Genomic DNA, 19,836 nt, shown 5'->3' with positions numbered 1-19,836 from the left:
GCCTGTCCTTGTTTCTACTGTTGTTACCTTTACCTGCAATCCTACATGCTTAGTATAGGATGCTACTTTTCCATCAGTGGCCCTACATTCTTGTCCGTCTGCTGTGCTATACTATCGGGCCGTGATCACCTGGGCGGTGATCACGGGTATATACTTATATACCATACACATGACACATGTGATAACTAAAGTCAGGTCGGCTCGTAGGAGTACCCGCAATTGGATCTTTGTGGCGGAGCGACAGGGCAGGTTGAGACCGCCTAGGTGAGAGGTGGGCCTGGCCCTGGACGGCGTGCGCGGTTACTTCGACATAACACGCTTAACGAGTTCTTGGTATTTGATCTGAGTCTGGCCATTTGGTCTATACGCACTAACCATCTACGCGGGAGTAGTTATGGGTATCCCGGCGTCGTGGTATCAGTCGAAGCCTTCGTGACGTCACCGACTGAGTGGCGCGCGCCGGATTGGACTGGAACGCCACTAGGCTAGGTCTGCTTCCGGCCGCGTACGCAACGTGCAGGTGTGCATAGGGCGATGGGCCCAGACCCCTGCGCGCATAGGGTTAGACCGGCGTGCTGACCTCTCTGTTGTGCTTAGGTGGGGCTGCGACGTGTTGATCTTCCGAGGCCGGGAATGACCCAGAAAAGTGTGTCCGGCCAAATGGGATCGAGCGTGTTGGGTTATGTGGTGCACCCCTGCAGGGAAGTTTATCTATTCGAATAGCCGTGTCCCTCGGTAAAAGGACGACCCGGAGTTGTACCTTGACCTTATGACAACTAGAACCGGATACTGAATAAAATACACCCTTCCAAGTGCCAGATACAACCCGGTGATCGCTCTCTAACAGGGCGACGAGGAGGGGATCGCCGGGTAGGTTTATGCTATGCGATGCTACTTGGAGGACTTCAATCTACTCTCTTTTACATGCTGCAAGATGGAGATGGCCAGAAGCGTAGTCTTCGACAGGACTAGCTATCCCTCTCTTATTCTGGCATTCTGCAGTTCAGTCCACTGATATGGCCCTTTACACATATACCATGCATATGTAGTGTAGTTCCTTGCTTGCGAGTACTTTGGATGAGTACTCACGGTTGCTTCTCTCCCTATTTTCCCCCTTTCCTTTCTATCTGGTTGTCGCAACCAGATGCTGGAGTCCAGGAGCCAGACGCCACCGTCGACGACGACACCTACGACACTGGAGGTGCCTACTACTACGTGCAGCCCGCTGACGACGACCAGGAGTAGTTAGGAGGATCCCAGGCAGGAGGCCTGCGCCTCGTTCGATCTATATCCCAGTTTGTGCTAGCCTTCTTAAGGCAAACTTGTTTAACTTATGTCTGTGCTCAGATATTGTTGCTTCCGCTGACTCGTCTGTGATCGAGCACTTGTATTCGAGCCCTCGAGGCCCCTGGCTTGTATTATGATGCTTGTATGACTTATTTATGTTTTAGAGTTGTGTTGTGATATCTTCCCGTGAGTCCCTGATCTTGATCGTACACATTTGCGTGCATGATTAGTGTACGGTCAAACCGGGGGCGTCACAACCCCCTACCTCGTGGGCCCCCTGGCAGGCCTTCGGTGCCCATCTTCTGCTATATGAAGTATTTCGTCTGAGAAAAAAATCATAAGCAAGCTTTCGGGAAGAAACTCCGCCGCCACGAGGCGGAACCAATCTAGGGCTCCGGCAGAGCTGTTCTGCCGGGGAAACTTCCCTCCGGGAGGGGGAAATCATCGCCATCGTCATCACCAATGATCCTCTCATCGGGAGGGGGTCAATCTCCATCAACATCTTCACCAGCACTATCTCCTCTCAAACCCTAGTTCATCTCTTGTATCCAATCTTTGTCCCAAAGCCTCAGATTGGTACCTGTCGGTTGCTAGTAGTGTTGATTACTCCTTGTAGTTGATGCTAGTTGGTTTATTTGGTGGAAGATCATATGTTCAGATCCATTATGCATATTAATACCCCTCTGATTATGAACATGAATATGATTTGTGAGTAGTTACGTTTGTTCCTGAGGACATGGGAGAAGTCTTGCTATAAGTAGTCATGTGAATTTGGTATTCGTTCGATATTTTGATCAGATGTATGTTGTCTTTCCTCTAGTGGTGTTATGTGAACGTTGACTACATGACACTTCACCATTGTTTGGGCCTAGAGGAAGGCATTGGGAAGTAATAAGTAGATGATGGGTTGCTAGAGTGACAGAAGCTTAAACCCTAGTTTATGAGTTGCTTCGTAAGGGGCTGATTTGGATCCATATGTTTCATGCTATGGTTAGGTTTACCTTAATACTTCTTTTGTAGTTGCGGATGCTTGCAATAGGGGTTAATCATAAGTGGAATGCTTGTCCAAGAAAGGATAGCACCCAAGCACCGGTCCACCCACATACCAAATTATCAAAGTAACGAACGCGAATCATATGAGCGTGATGAAAACTAGCTTGACAATAATTCCCATGTGTCCTCGGGAGCGCTTTTATCTATATAAGAGTTTGTCCAGGCTTGCCCTTTGCTACAAAAAGGATTGGGCCACCTTGCTGCACCTTGTTTACTTTCATTACTTGTTACCCGTTACAAATTACCTTATCACAAAACTACCTGTTACCGATAATTTCAGTGCTTGCAGAGAATACCTTGCTGAAAACCGCTTATCATTTCCTTCTGCTCCTCGTTGGGTTCGACACTCTTACTTATCAAAAGGACTACGGTAGATCCCCTATACTTGTGGGTCATCAGTACGGCGTTACGATAGGCCGCCATCTTTGGATCTTTGGCGTCGAAGTCTCCGTTTATTTGGGATATTGCAAGATTTGAATCCCCGCGCACCTCTAGGCGGTGTATGCCCATGGAGACAGCCATCCGAAGACCGTGCAATAAGGACTCGTATTCGGCTGCGTTATTGGAGTCTGTGTATAATATTTGGAGTACGTACCGGACCGTGTCTTCTATGGGGGACATTAAGACAGCGCCCACTCCTAAACCGGCCAGCATTTTAGAGCCATCGAAGTGCATGACCCAGTTGGAATATGTGTCGTACTCTTTAGGGAGTTCGGCCTCTGTCCATTCGGCGACGAAGTCGGCCAATACTTGGGATTTAATGGCTCGGCGTGGTTTGTATGTTATATCGAATGGCAAGAGCTCAATGGGCCACTTGGCAATCCGGCCTGTAGCGTCGCAGTTGTTTATTATTTCATTGAGTGGTACTTCGGAAGCCACCGTGATCGAGCACTCTTGGAAGTAGTGTTGTAACTTCCGGGATGCCATGAAGACCGCATATGCTATCTTTTGGTAATGAGGGTACCGGGATTTGCATGGTGTGAGGACAGTGGATACATAGTATAGTGGATACATAGTATACATAGTATGTCCATCCTCCTCTAGTTCGATGACGAGCACCGCACTCACCACTTGGTGTGTTGCGGAGATGTATAGTAACATGGGTTCGCCGACGGTCGGTGCGGCCAGGATTGGGTTGCTCGCTAAAAGAGCTTTTATTTATTCTAGTCCGGCTGTTGCCGCGTCCGTCCACTCGAAGTGGTCGGTGCATCAGAGCAAGCGATATAGTGGCAATGCCTTTTCTCCTAATCTGGAGATAAAGCGGCTTAAAGCTGCCATGCATCCGGCTAGTTTTTGGACCTGTTTGAGGTCTGTTGGTGTAGCCAATTGTGATAAAGCTCGGATTTTGGCTGGGTTTGCCTCAATTCCTCTATTGGAAACGATGAAGCCCAGCAGTTTTCCAGCGGGGACGCCGAAGACACACTTTTTCGGATTGAGCTTGATGTCATATGTATGGAGGTTGTCAAATGAGAGACGCAGGTCGTCTACTAGTGACTCGACGTGCTTAGTTTTGATGACGACGTTATCCACGTATGCTTCGACCGTCTTGCCGATTTGTTTCTCCAGGCATGTTTGAATCATGCGTTGGTAGGTGGCGCCTGCATTTTTCAGCCCGAAGGGCATAGTGTTGAAGCAAAAAGGCCCGTATGGGGTAATGAATGCCGTTGCGGCTTGATCAGACTCTTTTCATCTTGATTTGATGGTATCCGGAGTATGCGTCGAGGAAACACAGTGAGTCGTGTCCTGTAGTAGCATCAATGATCTGATCGATGCGGGGGAGGGGGAAGGGATCCTTAGGGCAGGCCTTGTTGAGGTCTTTGAAATCGACGCACAGGCGCCAGGATTTATCCTTCTTTGGTACCATCACCAGGTTTGCTAGCCAGTCTGGGTGTTTTATTTCTCTGATGAACCCGACCTCAATTAACTTGGCTAGCTCCTCCCCCATAGCTTGTCGTTTGGGTTCGGAAAAACGCTGATGTGCTTGCTTGACCGGCTTGTATCCCTTAAATATATTGAGGCTGTGTTCGGCCAATCTGCGTGGGATTCCTGGAATATCAGAAGGGTGCCAGGCGAATATGTCCCAGTTCTCGCGTAGGAATGCGCATAATGCGGCGTCGACCGTCGGGTCCAGTTGTGCCCCGATGGAAGCTGTCTTCTTGGGGTCCGTCGGGTGAACTTGAAATTTGACTATTTCGTCTGTTGGTTCGAAGGAGGTGGATTTGGGCCGCTTATTGAGGATTACGTCATCCCTATCCACCGTGGAGCATAGTGCGGTTAATTCTTCGGCTGCAAGGGCCTCGGATAGTGCCTCGAGGGCCAGGGATGCGGTTTTGTTTTCGGCGCGGAGTGCTATGTCCGGATCACTGGCGAGAGTGATAATAACGTTTGGCCTGGGCATCTTGAGCTTCATATACCCGTAATGAGGTATGGCTTGAAAGCGCGTGAATGCATCTCGCCCCAACAGGGCGTGATACCCACTGTTGAAAGGGGCCACTTGGAAGGTTATCTCTTTGGACCGATAGTTCTCCGGCATGCCGAATACCACGTCGAGTTTAACTTTTCCTACGCATCTTGCTTCCCGACTAGGAATAATTCCTCGAAAAGTCGTATTACCTTGCTCGATGCGGCTTCTGTCTATTTGCATTTTATTGAGCGTGTCCTCGTAGATGAGGTTCAGCCCGATGCCGCCGGCCATGAGCACTTTAGTGAGCCGAAAGCCATCCACAATTGGATTGAGGACCAAGGCGGCTGGTGCCCGGACTGACCGGAATTTTGGTTCGTCATCGGTATTAAAAGTTATGGTCGTGTCATTCCAGGGATTTATTGCTGCGACTTGGCAGACTTCGGCGAGGTCACGGAGTGCCCTCTTGCGCCGATTGTTTTAAGCGAAAGTCTCGAAGACCGTCAATACTATGAGGTCGTCATCTTCCGGAGAGTACTGCTCTGAGGTATTTTTGGTGAGGATATCCTCGCCGCTCTTGGCCACTTGCCGGAGTATCCAACATGCTCTAAGGCTGTGGGTTGGTTCGGAATCCGGTGTCGTGTGTATCTTGCATGGCTTATCGAGCCATCCCTCAAGAACGATTCCACGTCCCGTAATGGGCTTAATTTCTTGCCCACGGGGTCGGGTGCCCTGCGAGGGTGCATCCTTTTTGCCCGCCAGGGAGGTGGCATGGAGGCCGGTGGTTCCCAGCGAGCTGTCTGAGTTTTCCAGGCGCTTTCCGTTGCGCAGTACTTCTGTACTATTGTTGCCAAGTCAGCGAAGTGTAGTACGCGACAGCGGTTGAGGGCGTTGAGGATTCCTTCGTCCGTGCAATTATTGCAGAATACTGAAATCGCATCCTCGTCGCGGCAATCTTTAATCTTGTCCTTGACAAGGAGGAATCTGGCCCAGAAGTGATGGACTGTTTCCTGAGACTGTTGTCGTACGTACATGAGGTCGCATATATCCGGGGGACCGTAATTGCTTGGCGAATATTGCTTGTGGCGGGTGGGGCGCGTTAAATCCGAACCCTGACCCAATGTGGAGTCCGGAGTTTGAAAAACTTCCGAGTTTTTTAGTGGCTCTGGGATGTCCAATGATTCTTTAGGCTCAACGCCTGGTTCTAAGTTTGGAGGACTAGGAGTGTCCCCCCGTAGACGGGTATCCGGCTCTTAGAGCTCGGAAATCCGAACATAGCTTGTTTTCAACATAGGGGAAGAGTCGTTGTTTTTCTCCTCTACGACCGCTATCTGATGGGTGACCAGCGGAGATTTGATTTCTCTCTGATCGGGTTTAAGCCCAACCCGATCATAGTCTGAAGCGATCCCCAGGACGGCGATGCGATCCAGGAGTTCGTTTAAGGACGACAAATCCGCCGGATCCATCCGTTTGGAGTATTCGGGGTCAACACGGAGGCGATTTTCGATGACTTGGGAAGTCATCATCGGCTTAAAGGCCGAACGGGCGGCCATGGTAAAGCTGCCCAGCCGGAGGGTTTGGCCTGAGGCCAGGGCTTCTCCGGAAGTGATACTGTCCTTGATAACAAGGCGAGCCATCAATCCTATTGTCGACGCCACAGAGGAACTCTCAATGAAAGCACCAATGTCAGTGTCAAAACCGGCAGAGTAGGGGGTCCTGGACTGCGCGTCTGAGGATCGAAGGTAACAGGAGACAGGGACACGATGTTTACCCAGGTTTGGGCCCTCTTGATAGAGGTAAACCCTACTTCCTGCTTGATTATCTTGGATGAATATGGGGTTTACAAGAGTTGATCTACCTCGAGATCGTAATGGCTAAACCCTAGATGTCTAGCGTGTAGACTAAAACCCTCCGGTTTATATAGACACCGGAGGGACCTAGGGTTGTACAGAGTCGGTTTACGAAGAAAGGAATCTTCATATCTGAACGCCAAGCTTGCCTTCCATGCAAAGGAGAGTCCCATCCGGACACTGGAAGAAGTCTTATGTCTTGTATCTTCATGGCCCATTAGTCCGGCCCACGTCACATAGCCCGGACGCCCGAGGACGCCTTAATCCAGGACTCCCTCACTAGCCCCTGGTTGGTGTTCGGCGACAGCCGAGGTCAAGCCGTAAACACTTCGGCCAATGTTATGAACGGCCCGTCATTTAACACGGGTGACCTCTATCAGTCTTATAGTTTAATACAGTCATCGGATCGCTGACCAGTTTGTGCTTATTGTGACAGTCAGTTTTCGGCTTTCTCTACTGAGGCGCTTAACCATGCGAGCTAGAAGCACAATCGCAGTGGTTCTCCCTTTGCACACCTAGCCGAACAAAGCAGAACGTAGGAGGCAAGCACAGGAGCTGGGCAACCAAACTATTGACCGAAGACCCAATTCGAAACCGATGCATATAAAGCAGTATCCGAGAATGTTTTGCCGAGGAGTCCATGGAATACCTTGGCTTTTGGTGGGTTCGGCTCTAGCCGCAACCCCTCTTTGATATTGCTGAAGCTATAAAGGTGTCCGGTGTTGTACTGCGAGACTTATGCTGGAGACACACAAATAGGTTAAAAGTGCCAGAAGCTTGGAAAGCCAAAAAACCTTCAATAAAAACGTTACGTCCGAACTGAATCAAGTTTATTTGTGCCAATTCCGAATTGGTCTTAAAAAAATTTGTGCTTCCGTCGTGCTTTAACATGACACATCCGATCTCAAGACTTCAAGCGGGTCAGCCTACGGCTTCAACCTCCTATCCCAAAGGCGGGGTACTTCTCGTTAGGCCAGTTTAGCGAACTAAACTCAAGCGGTCATTAGGGAAAAAATAGGCTATCCGACTATTGACCACACACTCGAGTCGAGAAAGGAGTGGTAGAAAAAGACTTTGCAACGACTAGAAAGAAAACAATTATTATAGAACAATGCGTACAAATTTAAGAGCCCACGGTTCACATGGGAAAGGAAGTGTTTTTAACAAACAACGTTTGTTGACAAACTAAGTTTTTAACACAAATATAACATTTGGTCGAACCGAACGAGAACTAAAAAAAGACTGAGAATGGAAGCGACTTAGCTGGTTAATGTGCTCGGTATCGATGCGCGGCCCGAGCTTATGGCGGGACGAGGTCCCAACCCCCAAGCCGGTCCCGAGGTGGCGGAGCGAAGAGCTCGGCACTCCGAAGTGGCGACATAGCACGGCCGATGCAGGCCGGCAGTGTGACGCCGAAGTCCCCGGTGTGGGTTAATGGAGTGATGACGAAGCCCTCGGTCCAGCCGAGGTGACGTGGTATGTCGGTACGCCGAGGTGACAGCGCTGCCTGACCCGGATCATTTACCTATGCACGGAAAATAGTGCAGATCGGCAATAATAGTAATAATAATAAATTTAAAAAATCATTGCATAATTAATAATTTATGCAAAGTGAGTAATAAAAGAAATATGGCCCTTGTGCCGAACACCCGGTGAGGTAGAGCTCTTTCGGCGATGTCGAAGTCCCCGAGGCAACCGAACATGTCGATATCTCAATTCGACCAACAAGGTGATCGCGCGAGCCGATTTACGCCGATAGGGACGACGACGTCGGCTTGCCGAAGTGACCGCGTGATGCAGTCGAAGACCATTATGCAATTTTTTTAAAGAGATGTGGCCTAGCGTCGAAGCCAATGTCGGTGCGGGGTGCAGATGTGACAAAGCGTGTATTCACAGGGCGGTCCGATTCCCCGATGAGGCGTTCGCCGAACTACGGACGGGAAACTGACCGAACCATCACGTAACCATCGTTAATGCAGTCATCATTTGACACACCTGTGTACAGATGATGGAACAAACTAGAGTAATAATTCCTCGAGAAAAATAAACTTAAGCGAAAAAAATTACTAGGATTAATAACACCTGGTTTGTTGTAGCAATCTCTGTTGTAGCAATCTGAAGAAAGGTTACTGTCAAAATTGGGACTTGATCCGCACACCCATTGCCTGATGGGCGATGAAGCGACGACACGGTGATGCTGGCAGAGGTTGGCTCGCCGAGACAAAGCCCCCGGTCCAGCTAACGTGACGAAGCTGGTCGGCTGGTGACGCCGAAGTCTCCGGAGTAGGTTGATGAAGGGATGGTGAAGCCCCCAGTCCAGATGAGGTTACGGAGCGGGTCGGTAAGGTGACGTTGTAGCCGCCGTACCAGCCGAGGTGTTGAAGCTGTTCGGCGTGGTAGACATCGGTTTGAAGAAGCTACGACTCGATCATGCCGACGCTGGTCATAACTTGTGACGCGGTCAAGGCCGGATTGATGAAGTGAACGAGCGGCGATGTCGGCGCACCTGACCCATGCAATCCGTGGGGTGATGGTGTTGGTGATAATTTTAGCCTTCGCAATGCCGAACTCTTGTTCGGCTTGCCGAGATGATGATCCGATAAGGTTGGGCTCGGTTGGATGAAGCGACGATCTGTCTAGCGCAGGTCGGTAGACGTGGAGCAAGGGCCTAGAAAGATATTCTTCCAAAAAGGTTGTCCAATATCCCGTTCATGAAGAAAGATGAACTCAGGTCGGATTCGTATTCGCGCAGAAAACAGATCTGAAAAGTGATGCACTAATTGGAAGGTTCTCGGAGTTTGAACGGTCGGATCGAGCTAAAATTTTAAGAGATTGTAGATATGGAAATTTCACAGAAGATGAACGGTTGGATTTTCCAAACGATCTCCGAGCTAGGCTCTGGAGACCACGCCCTAAACTCGTCTAGATTCCCATCCAGACTCGACAGGTCTCAAGTATATCATAGATCGCCGGAGATTCCTCCATCGGAAGGCGAGGAAATTTTACAGGGTTGTTGTATACTCGATTCCGCACAATTCCACCAAAGGGTTCATCAAATCGACTTCCGAGGAGGCGGTGGCAGCGAAAACAAGTCCGCGGTACAGAAAAAACTGTGCGATTGCACATGGGCAATGTTGACGTTGAGCCCCCGACCTCCATGGACGACTTTTCCATGGTCTCGGTCGAGATTTGAGTTGATGATGATGAAAATATCTGTTCGATCTTGATGATCTGACGTGGAGTGCGGTCCTCGGTCCAGCCCAGGTGACCAGTCGAGCCGGCGACGAAGAAGCCGACATCGATAATAAAGTTCGATTCCGATACGTAGATCGCGCCATAGACGAGCCGAATTCCCATCGCACCGAGACGACTGCCAGCAAGCTCTCAATGAAAGCACCAATGTCGGTTCTATATCCGGCGTATCTCGTAGTAGGGGTCCTAAGCTAGGCGTCTTGGAGCGATGGTAACATGGACACAGGGTTTTACCCAGGTTCGGACTCTCTCGAAGAGATAATACCCTACATCCTGCTTTTGATTGTATTGATATGGGTGTAGTACAGAGTACATGTATCTACCACGAGATTGTTCTAATGAATATTAGATCATCTATTGACTAGCCTGACCTCGGTTTATATAACACACCGGAGGCCTAGGGTTTCAGGAGAGTCCTTGGCTTGAGCGCCAAGTCTTGTGGAGTCTTCCTTGTATGCGACATGAGCCGCCAGAAGTGACCCATAGTGAACCGCCATGGGGGTCCTTGGCCCGACCCACAGGGGGAGACGACGTGGTGAGTACCCCCTAGTCCAGGACACCGTCAGCCCTCCCTCCCCCCCACCCCCCGAGGGAGAGGCGTGCGCTTGCTGCTAACGCGGCAACGAAGAGAGCCTCTTTTCTCTTCATTGTTTCCCCTTTCTTTCTGCATTAACCAATCTGCAAGTGGCCAAGCAGAAGAACAGAGGAGAAAGAGGAAATAGAGGGGAGACCAGCGTCCAAATGATGCTCCCGGCGACGACCCCGTGCGACTGTGCTGCCGAAACACGGCGTGCGCGTCCACGACACCGGTGGCTCCTTGAGGAAGGCCCGGGAAGCTGTTGTTCGCGTTGTTGCCGGAGCTGGTGGTGGTGGTGGTGGCGGAGCGGGGGGTGGTATTGAGGGCGTGGATTTGATGTCCGTGGGTGTAGATGCTCTTAGTCGCTTCCCTTTTTTACCAGAGATTCATTTGCACTGGTTTCATAACAAAACATCTTTTACACCTCATCCTCTTGTTAATAATTCCCGTTTTCCCTGAACAATCAGATATACATTTAATCACGTAATATTCAAGATATCGTGCCAATCAAATTCTGTGTGCTTTTAGAATCCTCCAAATCAAAGAGGCCGTTGAAATATAAATATATTTTGTAATGGGAAACATTTTGTTCACCTGTATGACTCTAATCCTTCATTTACCACGTGTTTAAAATTGGCTTACCCCGGTGATCTGATTTTCTCTATGTTTTTCGTATTGACAAGGTCGTTTTCTCGTGCTAATGAAAGCCATCTTTCTACGAGCAAAGCACTTTTGCTCTCTCTTACTCTCTTTTTTGAATTGTTTCTTCTTTCGCAAAGTGTGATGCCCTGTTTCAGTATCTCTTTTTGTCTGTCAAGTTAGGCAACAGTTCATTATCTACAATTGGAATTACAGAGCCTTCATCATTTGATTTGCCAAGATCGATATACATGTGGTCAGCAGCCTCAAATCTTAATGGATCGATCACCACCTTTGTTTAAAGCACATGACACGGCAGAGCGACAACAAAAAATGCTGTTATTTTATCGCGCAGAAAACATAGATGCGCAGGCTGAATGATTCCAAATTGCCAGTGGACAATCGGAATTGATATGTCTTTCATGGTGGACGGAGGTGACCAACTATAGCAAACAAATAAGAGATTAGTCAGATGATGGTGGACGGAGCAGAGCAGTTAGCAAATACTCCTAAGATAATGATGATGCATGCTCATTTCCGTGCGTGAACAATGCCGATGTGACGCATGATCCTGATCGGATGGGCCGGGCTGGCGAAGCGGCGATCTCAGATGATAGGACTAAAGTTGGGTTGAGTTGGCCATGTACACTAACCACCCACGCAGGGTGCTAATGAATGGCGAATCCACTGGAACAAGTTGCTTAATTACTCCTTCTCCCCCACTGACACCGTCGTTAAATGGTGACAAGACAATTGATTAAGATCGGTACTGCCGCTTGATTTCATCTGGCTAGAGTGCTCCAACAAGAAGATGTTGGTATTTTTTTTATTTCCTTTCTCTATATTTTGAGCTTTTTGAGTACTTCGATGGCACTACCACTTTACCACGGGCTTTTGTACTTGGATGGCACTACCACTACAGACCGTACCAAAGCCGTAGTTATTTTGTGCCAAAAAACCGTAGTTATGGCTTCTGGCTGCCTTGTGCTTTAGAGCTGTCTTTTGTTTGTGACTTTTTTTCAAGAGTACGCAAATTGCGTACCTTAGTTTATAGAAGAGAGAAAATAATGTACAAGAGTGTTACAATCCTAGCCACCAGTCACAAGCCGACTGAGGCCATGGCAAACTCCAACTCCACACACTATGATAACTCCTCACACAATGTTGTCAACTCCCCACCCACCCGCTGTCGCCCACATGCGCAGCTCATCAAGAATCCTAGATACTAACTCAGAGGCGGAAATAGATGGAGTCGTCGGGTGGAAGACTCGAGCATTTCGTTGCTTCCATAATTGCCAACACACCAGAATCACCAGGCTATCAAAAGCTTTACGGGTCTCCTTGCGAATCAACTTTCGGGTGCTACCCCACCAAGATTCCAAGTTATCGTTCGCCACTGGCGCTAAGGTTGGCGCAGCCCTAACGCTGGTCAAGATCATGTGCTATACCTGTCGTGAATAGACGCACTGGATGAGTAGATGTTCCACGTTGTGTTCCTCCTGGTCACACAGATAGCAAGGGGAGGGGTCATCCTGTAACCCATGCCGTAGCCTCCGGTCAGATGTCCAGATTCTATATTGTATCGCGAGCCACAAGAAGATTTTGCAAGTGAGGGGTGCCCAGCATTTCCAAATCCATCGCGCGTAGGCCACCCTGATTGCACCTTTGAATAGCATTTGATAAGCTGAGGCCGAGGTGTAAACTTGCTTGGAGTTCCAGGGCCATATCGCCTCGTCCCTTTGAGTAGGATCAAGATGTGTTGTAATGGCAATCTCCCAGAGCTTGATTAACTGAACTAAATCGTCGGTGGTAAGCTCTCCTGAGATGTCCGCGGTCCAGCGGTGGTTCAACAGTCCATCATACATTGTCCGCTTGTTCACCGTCTGAGTGCGAACCTTGCTCCATATGCCCGGAGCAATCTCCTTAGCAGTTCCACCATCCATCCATCTATCCTTCCAAAACAACACCTTGTTGCCATCACCAAGTTTCCAATGCACTAGGCTGTCAAAAGCCCTCTGAACCTGAGGATCGGTCGCCATCGGTAGCCCATGCCAGGGTCGGTTCGAGTCATTACGTCTGAGCCACTCCCAACGCAATCTTAATGCCAGGCCTTGACGGTATAAATCAAGCAGCCCAAGGCCACCTAGGTCTTTAGGCCTGCAAACTCTTTGCCAAGCCACAAGGCATTTTCCTCCATGAATCACTTCCGACCCTTCCCAAAAAAATGCTCTGCACCGTTTATTGACTTGCTCAATTGCCCATTTAGGAGCATCTGCTATGATAAGATGGTGAGTGGGGCACGCCATAACTACGTCATGCACCAGCACTAACCTCCCTGCCCTAGTGATCAGCCCTTTTTGCCGGCCTGGCACGAAATTAAGCACATTGTCCACAATCGGCTGCCACTCCGAGCGCGTCAATTGCCATATGGATAGCTGCAGCCCCAAGTACTTGCAGGGAAAAGACTCCATGCTCCAGGGCCTGGCACCCTCGACCAGCTCCTTGTCACCATCCTCACCTCTAATCATGATGGCCGTGGACTTAGAGTAATTTATGTTCAGGCCCGAAGCGATCCCGAATATGTGCAAAGCCTCCTTGACAAATCTAAGATCTGGAATGGTTGGTCTAACAAATAATACGACATCATCCGCATAGATGGAGAGTCTTTGCATGGGGGTGCAACCCGGCATCTTACTCAAGGCTCCACTCTCCTGTGCTCTCGTGATTAGGGATGTGAGGACATCCATGGCAATAACAAAAAGCAACGGCGAGACCGGATCTCCTTGCTGAAGCCCTTGAGCATTAGAGAATTTTTGCCCCGCATGTCCGTTAACCACCACGCGTGAGCTGGCCGTAGAAAGCAAGATCGCAATCCAGGACATCCAAGTGTCCGAAAACCCCTTGGCACGAAGAACCTCGAATAAGAATGGCCAAGATAAGGTGTCGAACGCTCGCGAGATATCCAACTTGAGTAAGACACCTTTTGCTCTCCGACGATGTAGGGATCTAGCCACCTGTCTCACTAGCAAGAAATTGTCGTGTAGATTCCTCCCCTTGATGAATGCCGATTGGTTGGCGTGGATGAGCTCATTCATGCGCGGCCGCAATCGATTTGCGAGTAACTTGGAGCCGATCTTGGGCAAGCTATGAACCAAACTGATGGGACGGAAATCTCCCACACGACATGCGCCGGCCTTCTTAGGGATAAGAGTGATCAGGGCTTGGTTTAGTCTTCCAAAGCCGCGGCCGTTACCAAGAAAGAGATGGTGGATGGCGGCAAGCAAGTCTCCTTTGATAGTGCTCCAAGCCTTCTAAAAAAAGAGGCCAATAAACCCGTCCGGGCCCGGTGCGCGATCCGTTGGCATGTCCTTGATCGTGGCCCAAACCTCCTCCTCCGTAAAGTACACGTCCTGATCCAGCAAGTCCACCGGCTGGATCCCTAGAAACTTTAGATAAATGGTATTCTTGCGCCCTCTTGCCGAGCCAAGCAAGTGTTTGTAAGTTTGGAAAAAGATTTCCTCCTTGCCGTGCTGATCCGTGATAAGGTTACCATCATGCATGATCGCCGGTATAATTTTTTTTGTCTTCCTGCCATTTGCCATGAGGTGAAACAGCTTGGTACTAGCATCTCCTTCCTGAAGCCATCGAAGTCGTGACCTTTGCCTCGCGATAATGCGTTCGAGAGAGGAAAGGCCGAGCGCTACGAGCTTGAGCGTTCGACGCAGCCAAATCTCCCCAACCGATAGCAAGCGTCGTTCCTGAGCCACGTCAAGCTGGAAGATTATCCAGTTAGCCATCGCGATCTGCAACTTGACGTTTCCAACCTTCCTTTGTCCTCACGCTGTTAAATACCGAGCAACGTTTCTAAGTAGTGCATCGAGTCTTTTGAAAGGATCATCAATATTAGGGTCACACACCCAAGCCTCCTTGACCGCATCGTCAAAACCCTCCAGCCTAGTCCAGAACACCTCGAATCTGAAACGTCGTTGCAGGTGTATATTCTCGTTCAAAGCAAGATGCAAAGGGCAGCGATCCGATGCCGAAGTTGACATCGCTTGGAGCAGGCAGGCCGGATAGTCAATCTCCCAATCCACCGAAACAAGCGCCTTGTCTATTTTAGTGAGGGTAGGAACTTCCCTTTCGTTGCTCCAAGTAAATGCACGTCCATGCATGTATAGCTCCTTGAGCCCATTGCCATCCACGAATTGGCGAAATTTGCGCATCATTCTCCTATCCAGGTGCGAGTTACTTTTGTCCGAGGCTTGGAGTATCATGTTAAAGTCCCCAATCACCATCCAAGCACCCAGACACAATTCTCTTCTAGCTGCGAGCTCCTCAAGGAACAACATCTTGTCATTGTCCTCCTGAGGTCCATACACCGCAGTTAGCCACCAAGGCGTACCGTCGAGGGGGGTCACATACCCTGTTACACAATGCGTATCACGGACGCAGTTTGTAATGCTCACCAACATCGAGTTCCAAGCTAAAAGAATCCCACCCCTCGTATCCGAGGCCGGTAAGTAGAAAAAACCATCATACGATGGGCCAAGGCATTGCATAATCGTAAAAGTATCGATACACGCTAGCTTAGTCTCCTGAATACAAAACATAGCCGGGTGCGTCGAGTCCGCAAATTCACGCAACGCCTTCTTCTTCGCCGGACTGTTCAAGCCACGCACATTCCAGCACACCAACTCCAGTTTGATCGACGACATGATGTCGACACATGCACCAACGCTCGCCAACTAGGCAAGCAATGCCACCTTCGGGGCAACCTCCTGGCCAAGGTCAAAAGGGATGGCCTTGCCAAAAATCGCGGCAATTGCACGTAGCTGCAGTTCCTGTATGGGAGAATCGAACATCTGCCTGAGCTGTGCAAGGGTCTCATCGGTAACCGCCAAGCCCTCTGGGGTGATGCCTAGCGCTTTAAGAAGAACCGTCTCAGCTGCCGTTGCTTTAGACTTCCGTGGCGCGTTCACAGTCGCGGAACGAGTGGTACGGCGAGGTGTGTACTCCAATCCAGGACCCTTCCCACGCACAGCTTCAATCTCCTTGAGAAGCGGTGGTGCAAGTTTTTTCATTAGGCCCGCACAGAACGCCTTGATATTAGCCACCGCAATTTGCTCTTTGGGTGGCAGTGTAACGTCGCTGGCACCGTTTGGGGCGTGCATGTTGACGTCCACATCCATGCAAACAGTAGCACCCACTACAGCTGACTCAATCATGCAGTCCAGACCGCCAGTCTCCACTTGCCCCATGGCTCTCTCATCAGCTGGGCCCACCGCGCGCTCCTCCGCATGCAAGGTAATGGGGGCAGCAGCTCATCTACCGGGTCCCATCCCAGGGCCGTGTCATGCGGCTCGCCCACCGAGCCGGCCACTTGAACTTGACTGGTCTCCACCTCAGTCTGCACCCCCACCAGCTTCGCATTTTCTGACAATGGGTCCACAGCGGCAGTCGGAGCAGCAGCCTCCGCATTGGCTGGCCCAGTCTCCACGCCTGGGACCAAAGCGCAATCCTCGGCGATCCCACAGCTCTGTCCCTGAGCAGCATTGGCATGCCCACCTTCCAGGCCCGTGGACAGCTCGCAAGCAGCACCAATCCCCATGCTCTGTCCCTGCCCAACAACGGTGGGCCTCGCCAGCCGGTCGGCGGCACCAATCACAGTATCCCCCACCACATCCACGACCAAATCCGCAGCCTTTTCCCGCATGCCAATCGGAATCTGTCCTTGCGCACCAATGAGCGGCCGGTCTTGTGCTAGAGGTGACAACCGCGCGGTCTCAGGCTCCACCAACGCATGACCCGCAGCAACAGCTTCAGGATTCTCTGTGGCCGGGCGCATCTGATCCGCAGCGGCCAGGGATCCTCCAAGGCGGACCGGCACCTGCGCCTCCGCCGCCACCCTGGTGCACGCTGGCGTCTGGACTGGAGGACTAGCTGCCGCCGGCGAGGGAAAAACCAACCTTGACGCCATAGCAACCCGAGGACACGCCGCGCCCATTGGTGGAATACGCCAGTCGTACGGCCCCACTCGTCCCAACAGAGCCTGGCGATACGAACCTCCGGCGACATCATGATCCGGCGCGCCGCCCCGAGCGTCACGAGCACCACGCGTCCAAGGGAGCACACGCCATTCACCACTCCCCGAATAGCTGCCAGAATCATCGGGCAAGCCGCTTTGCTCGCTACCATCCGAGCTAGGTGGCCGCAGCCAACCTTCTAGCCCGGCGTGCTCCCTGACCCTGCCAACGTGAATCAGCGTCTTGTACTCTAGCAGTTGTCGAGAAGTTGGCCGGCGAGCCGCAGGGTTGAACTCCACCTCCGGCTCCGGCACCCAAAGCCTCCGCGCGACTGGCACTTCATCCGGGTCGACGCACCATGCCCCGAGCTTGAAGAGGGAGAGGTCCTCGCGGTTCGCTGTCTCCGGTGCTAGGCTCTCCACCAGGCAGCCCGAACCCAACAGCTCAGCAGCAGTATCCCTCGTCCAGACATGTGACGGAACACCCTCGATCATCAAGTCCACCTGGGAGTGCATCACCTTAGTCACCGCTTGAGCTTGCCGCAGCCATGGCCTGAAGAACATCTTGAAGAAATCATGCTCAACGAAATCTGCCGTCAGGGCCTAGTTCCTTAGTTCTGGGGTGGCGAACACCACTAAGAAATCCTCCGGGAAGAACTTGTGCACTGAAAACTTGTGCCTTGGAATATGCAACTGGGCCGCAATGGCCTCGGCCGCCTCGACTGTCGACACTGCCGGCCTGGAACCACCTATGTAGGCCACCACTGCCGTCCTGAGACGCCGCTCCATGTCATCCATCTCCTGCGTCTGCGAGATGACGCAGACGCCATCCATGGCCGCCGGCACCGCGGCCGCTGCAGACAACGCCAGCCAGGCCCCCGCAGGTACGGTGTCCACCGGGACTGACGAGGGCCTCCCCTGAGGGGCGACCTGCCGAGTCCCCGGCGACAACCTGCGCGCGAGCCCTGCTGGCTGCTGCTGCTGACCAGTCCGCGCTACCTTAGCCATGGCCTCACGCCGGAGTTCCTCCTCAGGCCGTGGGGCTCCGAGGACGCGAGCACTCCGACGAGATGTGCCCCTCCAGACCACAACGAAAGTAGAGCGGCTGAAAGGTACAATCTTCCCTGCGGTGCCCTTCCCTGAAACACTTGAAACAGAGGCCAAAAAGATCCGGCGGGACTTCACGCCGCTCCTGAGAAGATGCCGGCGAGCGCGACCTCGGGCGAGCCTCCGCCGCGAGCTGCCTCTGCCGGAGCTCCCACTTTCGGCGGCGCCAGAGCGCCTTGCGAGAGGGGCCCGGCCGCCTCCAAGGAGCCGCCGCGGCAGCGCCCGCGGCCGGATCCGCGACCGCCCGGCCGGCGTGGGGAGAAGCGCCCGCGGAGGAGGAGCTCGTAGATCCCGGCGACTCGGAGAGACCGAGGCCGGACACCACTGGCTGCAGGCGGGAGGAAAACGAACCATGGCTGCCCGAGCTGAGGGGGGCGGAAGCCATGTCAGGCAGGGGGTGGGCGCCGGGGACCGGAGTGGTCGCCGGCGCTCCTGAGGGTACAATGCAAGCCATTAGGGAGGTGCTTAGTAAAACGAAGTGAATTTTTCTAAGCGACAATGCTTGTTTCTACAGAAGAGATGTTCAATTAAGCATCTACTCTTACAAATAACATCCATGTTGAAGGAAAAAATGGTTTGTTTTTATATGCACCCCGTCTAAGCACCTTGAATTGTACTTCATTTCTTTTTTACTTCGCATATGAGATTTGTTGGAAGTCAAACTTCGTAAAGTGTGACCCAACATACATGAAAGAAAGTCCAAGGCGGCCATGCTTCTGCGTGCCGGCGAATTCCAGGCCTCGATGTCCAGAAAGATGGCGTTGATCCACTCGTCCTAGGCCGGCCATGTTTCCGCGGCGGCGGCCATAGGTTAGGCGTGTGGTCTAAAATCTGCCGCTACCTGCCTCTTCCCTCGCGAGGTTTGAAAGGCCCACTTCCAACTGCTTCCACATGGGGTCGAGGGCATTCAACGATGGTTTTGGAACATGTTTTGGAGAGGTGAAATGGAGGCGGGGTAGAGAGATTTGGGAGGCGTTGGAGAGGACGACGGGAGGACGCCACATCCGCCATTAAGAGGACACTTTATGAGGGCTTAAGCGGCCATCAAGGGTGCGCGCTTTCAATGAGAGACGCAATCATGCACACACGCCTCCCAGCTGCTCACACGGCACCTCCCGGCACGCTCACACACAATTCAATTCAGGAGGTGATGACGCACTGGCTGTTGGGTTTGAAGCGAGTTTCATACCGGCCCTCCACAACCTTCAAATGTGAAATTTGCGAGCTCATTTATGAAACGAACTCTATAAATTATGACGATCGAGAGCCATATGACAGCTTTGTTAGAGTATGATTTTAATCAGAATCATCATATTAACGGTTATTAGGATTAGCAGGACCACACGGCAACTCTTCTCTTATACAAAAGCAAAAGCAAAAAATAAGAAGCCAACAGTGGATGCCGAAAGATTTGGCCTTTGCTGCCTCTCCTCCGTCGATAAGAGTGAGACTGAACCTGCCGGCTGCTAGACGTCGCGTCTGTCCATTTCCTGCTGTCCTGTTGCATCATCGGGCGGATCTCTCCACGAGGAACGGCCGCGATCTTCGGATCGTGCGTCTCCGAATCACCACCTCTGCACCCAATCATCTCTACTGTATATAAAATCGAGTTCCTCGTGCTCAATCCGCAGTAGTGAGTTGTGACTGA

The sequence above is a fragment of the Aegilops tauschii genome, chromosome 6 (assembly GCF_002575655.3).
Source record: "Aegilops tauschii subsp. strangulata cultivar AL8/78 chromosome 6, Aet v6.0, whole genome shotgun sequence".
Lineage (NCBI taxonomy): Eukaryota > Viridiplantae > Streptophyta > Magnoliopsida > Poales > Poaceae > Aegilops > Aegilops tauschii.
Note: the sequence above shows the minus strand (reverse complement) of the source record.